The sequence below is a fragment of the Tupaia chinensis genome, unplaced genomic scaffold, assembly GCF_000334495.1.
Source record: "Tupaia chinensis unplaced genomic scaffold, TupChi_1.0 Scaffold000012_1, whole genome shotgun sequence".
NCBI lineage: Eukaryota > Metazoa > Chordata > Mammalia > Scandentia > Tupaiidae > Tupaia > Tupaia belangeri.
This window is the reverse complement of record NW_006159442.1, coordinates 2,354,160-2,370,184: the sequence shown is the minus strand read 5'-3', so window position 1 is coordinate 2,370,184 and position 16,025 is coordinate 2,354,160. Positions and strand designations below refer to the sequence as shown.

The 16,025-nt window shown below is 44.9% G+C and overlaps 1 protein-coding gene across 9 annotated transcripts in view; it reads right to left on the bottom strand.

Moving 5' to 3' along the window:
- NEDD4L (NEDD4 like E3 ubiquitin protein ligase) overlaps nucleotides 1-16,025 on the bottom strand; it is a 381,870-nt gene that overhangs the window by 182,068 nt on the left and 183,777 nt on the right. Inside the window, exon 1 of one of the 9 annotated variants that reach the window (XM_027768420.1) lies at nucleotides 11,512-11,534. The exons of 6 other annotated variants lie outside the window; for them this stretch is intronic. The gene's annotated coding sequence lies outside the window, so the exon portion shown is untranslated. 2 more of the 9 variants (XM_027768391.1, XM_027768407.1) reach the window with 2 other exon arrangements.

Genomic DNA, 16,025 nt, shown 5'->3' with positions numbered 1-16,025 from the left:
GCACCAGGAAGACCAGGAGGCCCAGTTCTTGAACTTGGCACTGACTGAGTGCAAGGGAAGAGCAGATCAGCTCATCCTGAAACAGCCTGTGCTCAAGACTGAACTGTGTCCCCTGAAACACACGCGGAATCCAGACTGCAGTCTTAATACCTCACAGTGGGACTTTGCTTGGAAACAGGGTCACCGTATAAGTAACCTAGTTAAAATGACATCATCAGAGTGGGCCCTAATTTCATAGGGGGAAAAAAGGAAATTTGGCAACACACACACACAGGGAAGACACACAGGAAGAAGGCCTCCATGGCCACGGAGCACTGTGTTCACAACCCCCTCAGATAAACCCCTTGTCAACACAACCACACCTGTTCGGTTCTCCAAACATACCGATCTAACATAACATCCTCCAAGTTTCCAGACCCCTCAGCCCTGGTGTACTCTCTCTCCTCTTACCTCTGAGGAAATCCTTGTTTCTTCTCCGCTTGGGGCGGCCACTCTTCTTTTCCTCATCTTCCCAGAACGAAACACCCTGCAGTCACCAGCCTCTCTGTTCTGACTTGCTACAGCCATGTCAGTTTAGACCACGCCTTTCCATTGAATTACGTGCCTTTCGGTTTGTGTTCAAGTGTGAAGTTCGGTTTGTTTGTGTTCAAGTGTGAAGTTCTCAGTTCATTTAAACTGGCTGAACTTGACAAGGATGGCCAGCCAACGCCAGAAGTTAGACCAGCACAGATGGAGTCTCCCCTAGAACTCTCAAAGAGATGATGGTCATGCTGCCACCCTGATTTCCGACTCCTCGCCTCCAGCTAAAAGTCAGACAATATATTTTGGGGGTGCTTTGTTCCAGCATTCCTAGGAAACTAATGCCCTGCTGAAGCCAGCCTCTATAGGAAACCCTGGGGCCAAACGAGGTGCAGAATTTACTTTTTCTCATTTTAGAAAGATGACATAGTGATTACTAAAGTTATTACACGGCATTCCCATAGGGGCAGAGGCAGGACTCACAATATCAGGGCAGGAAGAGCTAAATTAAGTGCTAAAAATAAAGCCCAGACATACTCCCAAGTCCAGTCACATCAGCTTTTTCTCTCAAATGAGTTTTCTACAAACCTACAAAGATGTTCTTGGTTTCCTGCAGGTAAGACATGGTACACCTGTACTAGGCTGCAGAAGAACACCTGAAATTCACAAACTCCGAATCCGCCCTGCCTATCACACTCAGCCTGCCATCCCTAACACAAGGCTGCCTGGAATTCCTTAGGGAGACAAAGGGGCGAGAGTATCCCTTCCACCCACAAGAAAATAATTTGCAAAGTAACATTTTAGAAGTTTTATCTTCATGTCTATTAAAGCTGCAAACAGACCACAGGCACTTGACATTTTCATTACCCGGAGAGCTGTGTTACGCCACCACCAGACTGCTTAAGATGGAATTTTAAGAGAGAGAGAAAAATAATTTTGCTTCACAGTACAGCTGGTCCTTGACTTACACATGGTTTGACCTAGGAGTTTCCAACTTCACGATGGGGTTCTCAGGACACTAAGTATATTTCCAACGTAACATGGGTTTATCAGGATTTAAACCCCTCCCAAGTCGAAGGCAGCTGTATTGTCACAGGATGAAAAAACTATAATCATCATAAAGCGGTCTGAATGTTGATAATGCCCCACACCCGAATGCTAGAGAAACAATGAGTCATAGGGTACATATTTTTCCCAGTTATGCAGATAAATACATGGTCGGTACCTCTGAAAACCCTGAGCCCATATAGTACCAAGAAGAAAGGGAGTTTATATCAATAGAAGAGATGAATGCCTCATCAGCGTTAAAAATCCTGGTTGACTAGCTCACCAGTCAGTCCCTTTCCACATCTCTAAAACTAGATGCACACTGCAGTTTTTACTTTGGGTCTGAGTCATCAAAAAAAGAAATTACATTGGAATCCTGGTGTTTTCCGCCTGGTTAAATCTAATAGAAACGTGAGGGTATTCAGATTTTCTAAAATCCTCCTTTAAGTTGCCATGTTGACGGACCAGCAGATGGCATAATGCTTATGTCACTGGACTCCCACATGGTCGACCACGAAAACTCACACTGGTAACATCTGTGCCTAAAATCCCAAAAGGAAAGTTGCTGTGTTGGGTGACATCAGATATTGAAGGGCTTCTAGAGAGAACCAAAGGTAGGCTCTATGATCATTAATTGGGTATGGTTCTTATGTACACTAGGAGTATCCTATGCACTTTAGAGCATTAAAAGTTTATACCAGTGATCAGCAGTTGGTATAATGGCTTTGTTGCTGGACTCCCATGTAGTTGACCGTGGTTTGAGGACCAGCTCCAGTGGCTTATACTCACGCCAGGCATGTGTGCCCAAGATCCCGAGAGAAGGGAGAAGAGGGGATTGGGGTGTGGCCATGCCCCCTGGGGAGTGATTTCTTGCTCTCTCTCTCTCTCTCTCTCTCTCTCTCTCTATCTTTCTGGAAGTACACATGCCCTATAGCAAAAACCTCTCCAAAAAAAAAGTTGATGCTGGTAGGTGTCTTAGATTTATGGATGGATGGATATATATGTATATATGTATATTTTCCATGCCTCTCTCACCCTAAAGAAAGAAGCGATGCATCTTCACAGGGGGAAAGCACTCAGGATAGATTGAGGGAGCGTACACGGTGCACCTCTCCCATAATAATTGTGGAGGTGAAAGTGCTGCAGTATTTATCATGGGGCTGTTTTTCACTTTTGCCCTATGGGTTAGAGTTTCCATGATTCAGTAGGTGGAGACTCCAATTTAAACCACTTGTCAATAACTGCCACAGTTGTTTGGTTCTCGGAACATGTCCATCTAATAGCCTCAAGTTTTCAGACCCCTCAGCCCTGGTGTACACTCTCGCCTCTCACCCTCATGGAAAGCCTTGACTCTTCTTAGCTTGGGGAGGCCACACTATCTCTTTCCCATCTTCCCCAGACAAACCACCCAGCAGTCACCAGCCTCTCTAATCTGACTTCCTACAGCCATGTCATTAGACCACTCCTTCCATTGATCCATGCGTCTTTCTCTCTTGTTTGGGTTCAGTTACGAAAATTGTAATTCTCTTAAGCTGCCGGCACGTTACTGAGTCCACTGCCTCTGTCTTAGGCTCCTATTTTCTATGAAACTTTGCACAAAGCCATTTTTTGATAAATATTTCCTGGTTACTTGACTTCTTACCAACTGTTTTGACAGCATAACTTCTTCCCAAGATCACACATTTAGAAATACTGCATTGCCTAAATCACCAAAATGTGGAATTCTCAACATGCTGAACACATACCTGGTAATAAGTAGGTACCGAATTTTCCACATAAAGCTTGTTTTCTTGAATGTGTTTCATTTTCTTCACTTTTCTATAATGTAAGAACCTCAGAATGTCCTGAGTTACAAGCTCAAAAATATTCAAGGAAGCAACAATATAGTACACCCCCCACTGCATAAAGTTTCAGTGAACCTCATTATGGCAATAATATTACCTGATATCAAAAACTAAAGCCATTTTTAACTAAAAAAAAAAAAACATTATAGATGATTTATGGAGTTGATCTACTCGTGTGTGAAAAACTTAAATATTAAAATCTAAAGGATACAGGAAATACTAACATTTGAAGATTGTATTAGGGAGAAAATAAATAGTTAATACCAGAAATGCTGATTAAATGTCAATAATCATAAATAAACCAGAAGGGAGTTCACATTTCAAAAAATGGATCCCTCACTCGCTGCTCACCATTCTCAATTTTTATCTCAGTTGCTTAAATGTCATGTTCTATGCTTCTGTGGTCTGTGGCTGATTGTTTTCCAACCCCCAAAGATTTCCCTTCATAATAAAGATGCGTAAAGCCTTAACTGAGATGTGAATTTCCTCAACGCCACACAGATTCTTCGATGGCTCTTCCTAGAGGTGAATGACTTGGAAAACATTCATTGGAATTAACCTCAAATTTCTGTGCAGGTGACATGGAAGGAGATACCACTGAACAGCAGCAACAACTATATTAACATGTGCCACTTAGGGAGGATATGGCATGCATCACCACAAACAAGACAACCGCTCACTCCGTTGGGTCATCAGGGCAAAGTATGTCACCTTACTGCAAGCAACATGGACTTGCACGTGAACTCTCTTGTTCAATAGAAGAACTGGCCCAGAAGCTATGTGCAAGCAGCAGCGAAAGGCCTCAGTGATTCATGTTCGGTTGCATGCCTGCTTGCAATTTTCCTGCTTGTAGAAACCCTATCCAGATATATACCATCTACCTGGGAAAAATGCTACCTGTGTGGGGCTGACTATGTACTCTTGCCAGACACCACTTATTAATTGCTAATTAGATTTACATGCTGCATATTCTGTTTGTTCGTTTGTTTCTGCAATAGGGTGAGCGTGCTCACAGGAAAGAGACAAAGAGAAAGCACCCCCCAGGGGGATTGGGATTTTGAACACACATGCACATGTGCCTGGCATGTTTTTCAAGCCAGTAGATCTGGGATTTGAACCACTCAGTTGGTTATGTGGGATTCACATTAACCACTACACCACCAGCTGGTCCACACTCAAAAAGGTAAATAGGTCCTGTCTAGACCATGAAAGGAAAAGGAAAATTCACCTGCTTCTATTTGACTGTCAAGTTTCTATGGTCATTTAGCCATGTTCTTCTAGTACTCCAACACGAGTAATAATCTGTGGGATCTGTGAAGATGCAGTCTGATGGTAGATGTGAGGCAAGTCCCAAGAACTTGTGTTTCTAACAAGCCCCCAAGTGATGCCAATGCTGCTGGTGAGAGTTCTTTGAAGCAGATCCCAATGCAGCTCAGCAGGCAAGGGTTGCAGATATGGAAGAACGCAAAGACTCTCCTTTACTTACAGAACTCAGACCCAAGAAGCACAGAGGAGTTACATGGGGATGCTCTCCAAGGCTTCACCTTGGGCCTCTTTCCACACTGCAGCTCTCCCTGGGTGTTACACACATTCACACTCCATCATACCTACTAGCCATATATAACAGCCAAGTCTCATTTCTAGCAGGAAACTTAGGCTTGAACATCTAAGCTGGCAAACAAAAGACCTTTCAGGCCATCCCAACATTGCTGCTTAAGCACCTTGAGGATGAAATTAGCTGCAAGTCCCACTTCTTCCTTTCTACGTCTTGTTAATGTAGCTAAATATTATCTGAAAGCACCTGAGCCAAACGCGTGGGATTCACCCAATCTACACAGGTGACTGTGTAACCCTCTACATGCAGCACTGTTGTGCATATGCCACCTGCCCAGCCCCAGCCCTTGCTTGCCCCTCCAGGGCCAACTTCATGGGCCTCGTCCAATTAGCCAAGTGGAGCCACGCTGCCATATACTGCTCAGAGCTCACTCTGCTTTTCCCTCTGCTAGAAAGTTCATGTCTCCAACTGGTCTGCACATAACCAGCCCACCTGTCTCTGAGAAGACGTCCTAGTTCCCAAACCCAACTCCTGTAGGGCAGCAGCAGCATCGTGTACCAACTGTTTATTTTTGGGTCTATTGCTGCCATTGGTCTGGAAGCTCCCTGCAAATAGCCATGTCTTGGTTACTTGTGCCTATCACATTCCAGTCACATGGTGGGTCTCCAGCAAAGAGTATCATGATGGCCAAGTACAGGTTAGGCTATGGAGCATGCGGATGAGCTGGGTGGGGTAATTTGGAGCTCTGTGTAAGTGCATGCTAGAAAATAGTCTCGTCTGTATCATAGAACATAGGGGCTTCACATGCTGCGTGCGCCATGCATTCACTGTTACTTTAAGGTATACTACAGCCAAGTAAGGAGTACGTTGGCTAGAAATAAAACAGCCTCATTTGCAATTTCTTGATGTCATGACTGAAACAAAGCAATCTACCAGCAATGGAGTTGAAGCCAGAAGTGAAGGGTAATCCGCTCCTGGGGAGTTTGAAGATGGGACAATTAATAAAGGATTAAGGCTAAGTAAAACCACAGCAGAACACGTAACGACAGCGTTGTTGAAGGCTGAAAACCAGAATGGCACTGAGGTAGGCAAGCCCACCATGGGTAGAACACGTGCCACATCAATGACTCACTGTCGGGAGCTGCACGGAGCGATCCCCTGTAGACAGACCTCTTTCTATTACAGATATGAGGGACCAAACTTCCCCTCCTAGAAAGAGCACAGGGGGGTCTGGCCATCAGACTGGGACCTCAAAGCAGTCAGAGTCACCAGCCAAGTCCACTTCAGGAACGCACAAAGGTGGGACAAAGTAACCAACAGACGACCCAGAGGAGACCACGACGCCCCAAATCAGGGTCACGGCGTCCTCGTGGACACCCTTAGCAAGACTACACGCAGAGGCCATTCACGCACACACCCTGTTAAGGCTTCAGTTCTGGACCCTGCTCTCTTTCCTTCATTTAGCAAATACTCACAGGATACCCACTCCAGGTCCAGACACCTGAGATGCACCAGTAAAGAAAACAGATAAAATGCCCTACCTTTCCTGAGTTTATATTCTGTCAGAGGAAGAGGCAAGAAATAATGCAGAAATGTTAGGAGCTTCCATGCAGCAAAAAAACGAATTCAGTTTGTAAGCTCACCCACATCCACACAATCATTACGTTCTTCCCCTGATTTATTTTATTTGTGACCCCCTCACACTAAATATCCGAATTATATTCCCTGTTGGTTTGGTTATTATGAGGCTCCCACACCAGGCCCAAGCTCCCGCAGGCAGACAGCAGGCAGCCACAGCTGGTTGTACAGGTTGCTGGCCCGGGCCCTAATGAGCACTTGGCCTCTCCTGTTTATCCATCTCTAGCACTCAGACCGGGAGCAGCCCCTGAGGGTCTCAGTACATACCTGTTGAACAAATGCATGGGGTTTCATCCTAAGGGTTGGAGGCCTTGAGAGTACCCGGTGCAGCACTCCCAACTGGGGAGCTTGCAATTGCCTTTTGCCTTTTACTTTGTTCTCTGCTTAACCCTCTCCCTCCCCCCCCCCAAAAAAAAGTCAAATATAGGTGTGCACAAGCACAACATAAAGGCGACTTAATTGCGACTTGGATAAGACCCAGGATTAGGCAACTGCAGGAGGCTACCCCAGGGAGGCCTCTCCAGGCAGAGGAAGAGCATGGGGCCCTCCCTGCCCAGGGAGAGGCATGGATTGTGCTCCCCACACTGCTCTGCTCAATCTCCCTGTCGAGCTTATGGCTCCCCACTCCCTGCCAGGTTTAGCGGGTTATTGCTAAACTACGATGCTAGCTTTGTCATCAAAGTTCTCAGCCCCAGGTCATGCACAACATCAAATTTTAATGGCAATACCCTGCAAAGGGGTGAATGTGTCATCTGCTGGGATCTGCAGTTCAACGAAGGTGACAGGGTCCTGGCTCGTGTCTCCTGGGTTCACGTACCCCTGCCCCCACCCTGCTTTCTCCCTGACACTCATGTTCTTCAGCTTTCATAATTGTTTTAGTTGTTTTTCCCCTCAGAAACCGAGTCCCCCTGGCTTCTGCACATGGGAAACTATGCTACCCAGGGTGGGTGACTTTGCATCAATAAATAGGAAATGGAGGAGAGTATGAACATTTTAAACAAGCTAACAAAAGTAGGGAACACTTTCCCAATCTAATTCATCTTACGAATCAATTAAGTCTTCATTGTCTCTGATCACCGTCCTCACTCAGCCCAGTGCTTCAAGGCTATCAGAGTCCATATTTAGAAACAAACAAACCAAGTGAAAACAAGAGAAAGAAAAAACAATCAACCTCTAAAAAACACTCTGTTCAAAAAAAAGACACTCAACAAAAACTGACAAGCATAAGGAAAAAAGAGGCACTCCTTAAGTGTTCACCATAAGAGGTATTTAATATGTAGTAGCCAATTGATTAAAAGAAAAATGAAAAGAAACATTATTTTCAAGTGAAGAATAAAGCAAGTGACTTCAGTAGTCTTTTCAGTGAGTTAAAATAACTAGTCATACAAATATAATACAGACAGGAAGTGTCCATAAAGGACACATTTCTTTCCAATAAATCACTAACCTCAGGAACAATCACGCCCCTGAAAACCTCAACCCAACAGGGCAAGAAAGAAAACATGGAGTCTATCTAAACGCCTCAAAGCCCACCACGCTGTCACCTTAAACTAAGGTAAAGATGTCCTTTGAGTCCCAAGCTTGTTGTGGGACTTTGCAGGGCACATCTTGGCCCAAACAAAATTCTCAACCCAGTTCATTGAGTTGAAAAGTTGAAATTCCTACACTGGCAAAGGCTCCCAGATCACGCCCCCGAGATTCTAAACGGCCTCTGCCCAAGAATCTATGACCAAATGCCCTGCGATAACGTGACTGGGCTTCCAGTCACTGGCCTTAGTCAGAGGAGGCTGTTTACAATCCCATGTGACCCACCCGCCTGCAGCAGGCAGGATGAGTAATAGCAACAGGAACCAGACAGCTCACTACTGAAAGCAGTGCTTTTTTTCATGTATTTCTACAAACACCACTGACTCTACTCGACGTGCTCATATCTGTTTCTGCCTAGTCTGAGGTCCCACTGTTATCCGCCTCTGTGAAGTGACAATACAGCCCAGGGGTCATGTGCTTTTCCAGAAATTTCCACAGATTCTTCCATTCTCTAGGAGAATCAATCGTTTTTAGAGATGATATCAACCAGGAGCTGGACTTTTCACCTTTCTCCCAGTAACTGCTTCTAGGATGCAGAAACAGCTCAGAGCGGAGACCCACTGAGGGAGTAGAACTCATGATTCCCTGCCGAGATTTCGTGATCATTCCGGCTGATTCGTTTTTGGTGACACCAGCAGGGCCAACGGGAAGATGTGTAAGATCTAGACCTCTGGCCTTATAAAAAGTGGTAGAAACAAAGTCATCTCTGAGATGGGCAGGGCAGCTGGGAGCCTGCCTCAGGCCCCATGTCCTGCCTGGTGGGCAGAATGGCACTCAGGAGTCACCCGCCCACATCCCACTGCCCACCTGTGCTCGTGAGAGAACTAGGCCAGGCACAGAGCAAACACAAATATTGACTGAGGTGAGGGTGTGCCAGGTGGCCCTCTGTGGAATTCGGAGCCACTGGGAACACAGTCGAGACAGATCCTGAGAACAACTGCGAACATGTGCTTCTGCCATAACCTACTAAGGCCAATGACTGCAGGCGCCTCTGGCATTCCAGGGAGAGGTGAGCAGGCTCCCTGTAAGCTCACCTGTAGAAAGGGAAGCCCACAACATTACTGGCATACGACCTCCTTGTCAGTGCACGAGGAAGAAAGAAATGTAATGGCTTTACCTGCAAACTGATTTGGAAAAGCCCTAGTAAGTATCGATGATGAAATAAACATTGCCTCAAATAAAATGTAAACAACCATAACAACCTTCCCATCCCGACACAACCATCACAACCACACAAGCCTCTGTTCCAGCAGCTGCGTCTAAGAGGCTGTCAATAAGTATACAGAGATCCCCAGAACCACCACACCCACCAAACCAATGGTTCTGAAGAAAAGACTTTTATATTCCTCAAGTAGTCAAATTCACATCATTCCATTCCTACCTTCATTTTATATCTTTTTAGTATACGCCACAGCAACAAAAGAACGCCCTAAAGACATTGCTTTAAAACAACATTTGGTTGCCGCAAAGGATCCCCCCCCCCAAACTTTTTTAATTACAAAAGCCAAATCTCAGGAAAACAGTAATGAAAAAACTTAGGAAAGCCGTAACTGTAACTGATCACGACTCCTGTTTCTTTTCTCCTAATTAAGTAAAAAGCATTTTTCCCTTACACCTTATTATACCGTCACCTTCCCTAGCTCCCCTTTTACTCCTTATAGATGAGGATGTGACAGAGAGAAAGAAGAGGGAGAGAGGAGAAAGGAAGGAAGCCTGTTTCCGCCCATTGCTCATAGAAAGAGCTCGCCAGCCCGCCAGCCCGGGGATGCCACGTGAGAAGTTTAAATGCCCTCTTCTCTTATACAGGTGTTTGCTTGTTTTCCTTTATTTGGTCGGCAGATTCTAACCCAAACACAGTATGGCCATGTACTTTTCAATGTGAAATGAAGTATTTTATGAAAGAACGATTCAGATTGACTGTAGGCTTGATATTTCACATTGAGGATCCATTTGTGTTTAGAATCCCAGAGATCTCCATCCACATACTTTGTTGAAAGTAATCTGGCTCATTAACAGGAGGGTGTGGCCTGCGCTCAAATATATTTCAGGCTTTAGCAACGTAGGTGAGGATGACACTAACTAGTTAACTAACAGTCTGTGAATCACCATCAAATGAGAGAGTAAAGAAACAGAAAAATCACGTGTTAATCATAAAGTATACCCGCATGTATGAGTAGTAAGGGTGGGAAAATGACATAGTAAAACCTATAGGAAAATTTAGTTCCATGTAAACTGTACTGGGCTTCAGTTTTTGTTCTCTCTCTCAAAAAAAAAAAAATATATATATATGTAATATTTAGCATTAAATCAGGTAAAGCAAATACTGAGAAAAAAAAAGATTTTCATTGCTATCAACCAAAAATTCAGATACACACTAAAAATTGTCCAGACAAACGATCTCATGACTCAGGACGGTTTTTCATTTGAAGTGCAGCGAGGCGTCTCCCTGTTCTCCAGTTAGGTCTCTACGTCAGAAGAACAACCTGAGAGAAGAACTGCCACCCAAAACAGGACAGGAAGAAAATCTCAACTGTTTCCTCCCAAACCAGCAAATTCAAAATCACAGAACTCAAGTGGTCTACATTTTCCATTATTTCCCCTTCCTCAAAAAAAAAGGGGGTGAGGGAGGAACATATTCACTGTGCCTTCATTTTTGGAACGAAAATTGCATTTTTCTAAGTAGTCAAGACTGATACAAAAACAAAGAATAGAGATTCGAGAGAATCAGAATTATTTTCAAGTTTCATTCTTTGCCTGTCATCTGCTCTTCACATAAGGAAAACAAAACGGACCAACTGTAGCTATTTCCAAACACCGAGGAGCACCTAAGGCAGAAAATCTCGACATAAGCTAGAATGATGTCATGATACGAAAACACCATTACGCCAAAATCAAATTCCACAACGACAGTAGACATTTCGCGTTCACACAGCGACCATACAGTGGCACCTTTGTTCTTACCTATAATTTCCCTCCAGGCTCAAGAAACACAAAGCATCTGTCCCACTGGAAAGTGTCAGCTGGGTAAGCTGGAAATGTACCTTGGTGACCCGTGGGCTCCCTTGTCTTGTCGTCTACTTCCCGTTTTGAAGCTGTGTCCCCACACACCTCTGTTACTTGGGGAACACCGGCAAGTTTGAACACAACTGGGAAGGAATGCACCAAGCTAGCTACTTATACTGATGATTCACTTCAATGACAGCTAGAAAGAAATGCTTGTTGGTGGAAAAGTCAAGCTCCACCCCTATTGTAAGGATTAAGTAGCTCCACCCAGCTCGGCGATGAGCTGAAATCACACAGGGTGCCCTGACATTCAGTTACCTGCAGTTGTTCCTGCAGTATCTCTCTCCAAATGACAGTCCTCGATGGGTAGAAGGATGACCGAGGGCTTATCGCACAGGATGGGCCACAGCCAGACATCACATGGTTTTGTGAGTGACTGTGAACCTGGCTGGGCTGGTTTGCTTACTTAAAGCTATAGTGCAGTGTTTTGGCTGACAGGCAGTAGAAATCGGCCCTTCACCACTGGCTCAGCCTCTGCTCAGTTCCTGCATGTGAAGCCCCTCAACAGGCAGGCTGGACAATACAACTTCTTGGCCCGCAAAAAGAAATGTAAAGTCTTGAAGGGGAACAAAAGGGCAGGAACAAAGATAACTACAATACAAACGGTAACACGAAACGGAACGGGTAGGGGAAGATTCAGCGTCTAAGGACAGACAGCTCCACCCTGTGAGTCCGCAATCTCTGGTGTGCAATCCCAGTTTTTGGATGCCCAGCTGCGTGCCTTCAGGTGTAGATCAAGAACACTGAAGGCCCATGGGGCCCACCCTGGTCTTCTGGGGAACAGGGTCTCCATGCGAAGGGTACACAGGGAGCCTGCCCATCCTTCACCTCCTGTGCTCCCCCGGCCAGTCAAACATGCGGTCTTCTGCCGGCTTGTGAGTAGCATTAGGCCACCCCTCTTTTCTCTTGCCTGAAGGAATCATACTCCCACTCCAGCCCAGGGGGCTGAAATCAGAAATATCCCTAGTTGTAGCAAAAAGCTAACTTTCCATGTTCACTCAAATTTGTGAAATGTACAGGACATATCAGTGGAGAAACCCTGTAAACCTGGCTTTCAAGTTTCCATGTGCATTTACAGCTCACCAGGGGAGCCAGCGCCCCCTGGTGGCTGGGAGGGTGGCTGAAGGCTCAGTGGATGGAGCACGTGGGCACCAGGTGCGGCTTTAGAACCCACCTGGAGAGAGACAGGGGACGGTGCCAACCATTTTCGGTCAAACTCCCAAATCAGCGAGAGAAACACCCTAAGCTTTCTCTGTCTAGTGAGTGGAGAATACCCTCGGATGTTGGTGAGAACCCACCAGTGCTAAACAGACTAAATTTTAAGAGTAGAAACTATCTTCTTTGAGTATTTCTAAAATTATGAAAGTAAAGCTGCAGTGTTTCAGATTTATACACTGGCTGTTAAGTCACAAAAAAATAAGAGCTACAATACATTCTAAGAAAATATACCTAAACAAGTTGAATGGGTTACCTCACAATGTACGTGCTTCCTATAAAATAAAGAGACCTATCTTTCTTACCAAATGTGACCTAGTTGGGATGGCCAGAACTGTGTTTCCACCAAATTCCCATGTTGAACTCCTCAGGGCCTCAGAATGTGGTGGTATAGTGTTTGGGAAAAGGGGTCTTTAAAGAGGTAATTAAGTTAAAATGAGGTGACTAGGGCAGGCCCTCACTTGTTACTGTCTGTAAGTGCAGAGGGATGACAGGAGAGGTGACCATCAGCAAGCCAAAGAGAGAGGCCTCGGAAGAAACCCACACCTAGACCTCGGACTTACAGACTCTGGGAGTGCGGTCTACATCTGTGGTATATAAGCCACCTAGTCTGTACCACTGTTACAGATGCCCCAGCACACAGACACACCAATTCACTGTTGTCTCAATCAAAACATTAATATAAAAAATGAAGACAATCCCCATTTCTGCCTCACGATCATTCTCCCACAGCCATAGGATATCCACTCCTCCCTGCCTTGAAAGGTGTATAGAAAAAACAACATCCTGGAAGAAGAGAACAGGCTACCTTTGACCTTTTCAACTCCGACACTGCCACCCCCTTTCTAGTCAAAATGACTGAGCGGTTTAAATCCACATCGGTGTCACCTACGTACGTCATTCTCCCTAACTCACAGAAATCGGCTTCTGCTGAATCCGCATTAAAGTGAAACTGAACTTAGTCAATGGCCGTCAAGGCATTAAAGTAAGAAATGCTAACATGGGAGGAAATGTTAGAAATCTTAGCTCAATTCCCTTTGTTTAGAGGAAGAAATGAGTGCCCAGCCAAACAAGACCGTGGTCTAGGAACAGGTCCCAGGGCAGACTCACCCTGGGCACCCAATCCCAATCCACAGTGACCACATCTACCCCTACTACACCGTCTACCAAGGATGGCCTGGAACCATTCAAATCTCCCTAGTATCCCAAATTAAAGATGGCTACTCTTCTGATTATCATGAAAGGAGACAAGGACAGAGACATGAAGTGACTGGTGGAGCACAGTCAAGGACCGAGAGTAAGTGCCCAACAGGCTTCTTACACCTTGGTGTTCCTGTCATCTAGGGCTGAGTGGTTCTCGGTGGAGGGGTGTGGTGCATTATAGGGTGGTTAGCAGCATCTGTGGCCTCTACCCACCAGACAGCAGCTCTCCTCCATTATGAAAACCAAAAATTATCTCCGGACATTGCCAAGTGTCCCCTGAGAAGCAAAACTGGTTAAAAGAACATGACCTTGTACAGAGGAAAGGAGGGAAGGTGCTCCTGGGTGGGATGCTATGGAGGACGGAAGGCTGTACACTGCTGTGGACCGGTAAGGACAAGGCAGAGGGGAAGCTGGCTTACAGTATCTCTCCAACTTGAGTGGTATTCTTCTGTGTTAAGCTGTTTTGTTTTCCAAAGGGGTAGAGGACAAGGCTGGGAGTTAAGGGATTAGAGAAAAAAGTCTGGGACAGCCCAAGTGAAAAAGGGAGCTGAAATGGGCTTGGTCAAGGAAGTCAGGCAGTCCTGAGAGCGTGAGGCAAGATGGTGCCATAAACTGGGGGTGGCCCCAGCACTGAACTACAGGTTCTCCTGGCTATTCAGAGGATCCAGGGAAATGGTATGAAGGCTAGCTGGGCAAACAGAACTGGAGCCCCCGGGTAAGGACGCCACTAACATGCTGGGGTTTCCAAGGACACTGTGGTTAGTGATGGTGCAGGGTAACCAAGAGTGGAGAAACCAAAAATAAGGAAACCTGTTAGGAATCTGCTGTAATAGAATAAATAAAGATTTGTAAAAAAAAAAAAAAAAAAAAAAAAAAAAAAAAAAAAAAAAAAAAAAAAAAAAAAACCAGAGGTATCAATGAGAAAGAAATAAATAGCCTATAAACAATCTAAAGGGCTAAATATATTCATTTTTTCAGATTATATAATTCCTGTTGAAGGTCTCTGTCCCAAGGAAATAATTAGGTCTACAAATGAAACAATACAGACCAAGAACTTCATTACAAACACAAGACTCGAAAACTTAAGGCATGCTTCATATCTGAGCAGAGAGAAAATAAACTAGACACATTTATGTGTTCGTGTCTTCAAGGGCTATTTTAAAACATGGGAAAACATATCACACTTAATTTTTAAAATGTTAACTTGTGAAATTATACAGACTATACCTTATTTTTAAAAAATTACATGCTTAGGGACCAGCAGTTGGCATAATGGCTATGTCACTGGACTCCCAGGTAGTCAACCATGGTTCGAGTTTCGGACCCGGTGGCTTAAACTCACGCTGGGCACATGTGCGTGCATGCCCAAGATCCCAAGAGGAGAATGGAGGAGAAGGGATTGCAGCGTGGTCATCCCCCCAGAGGATGATTTCTCACTTTCTGTCTCTCTGTCTTTCTGGCAAGCGCACACACCCTACAGCAAAAACCTCTCAAAAAAAAAAAAAATTACATTCTTAGGAGTATACATTTTTACAATTTGTGAATCTTAAACTCCATTTCCTAGGTAACTAGGGAAATGTGATTAGAGTCTTGGAGAAGAAGGTAAAAAAAAGGATGGAAAGAAAGGAGGAGAAGGGGGACTGAGTCAAAAGGTCAAGAGCGACAGGCCACATTTTAAAGAGGTGGGTGCCAAGAAAATAAAAGGCTCTGGATTAGATGAATAGGAAGTTGCTTGTCTCTGAAGGTAGACACTTTCAGACGTCAGACAGAATGTAGTTAGCAAAGGAGAGGCCCTCACTGATCAAGGAGAGCCACAGAGGGGACACCTGTGAAAGGCCAGGACTAAGTCTATGGAAGTCTGATAATTGGAGAGGTTGCTTTTGTTCTTGCTTATAACCTTTAGAGATTTTTTTTTTGTCCCCTTCCTAACTTATTTCAAGTTTTTTTTTTTTTTTTTTTTGAGAGATTTTCACTGTAGGGCACGTGCGCTCGCCAGCCAGACAGAGAGAGACATAGAGACAGAAAGCGAGAAATCACCCCCCCAGGGGGGATGGTCACGCCGCAATCCCTTCTCCTCCATTCTCCTCTCGGGATCTTGGGCACGCACGCACACGCGCCCGGTGTGAGTTTTTTTAAGCCACCAGGTCCGGGACACGAACCGCGGTCGAGGTCGACTACGTGGGAGTCCAGCGACATAGCCATTAAGCTAACTGCTGGTTCCCCTTATTTCAAGTTTTAAAATAATGTTAAAAAGTCATGACATTGCTTCAGTTCTATATGACTTACAACTAAATGTACATTTTGGATGGCTAACATACTAGCAAAATGATTGTTCAGTCCTGTTTACTACACCT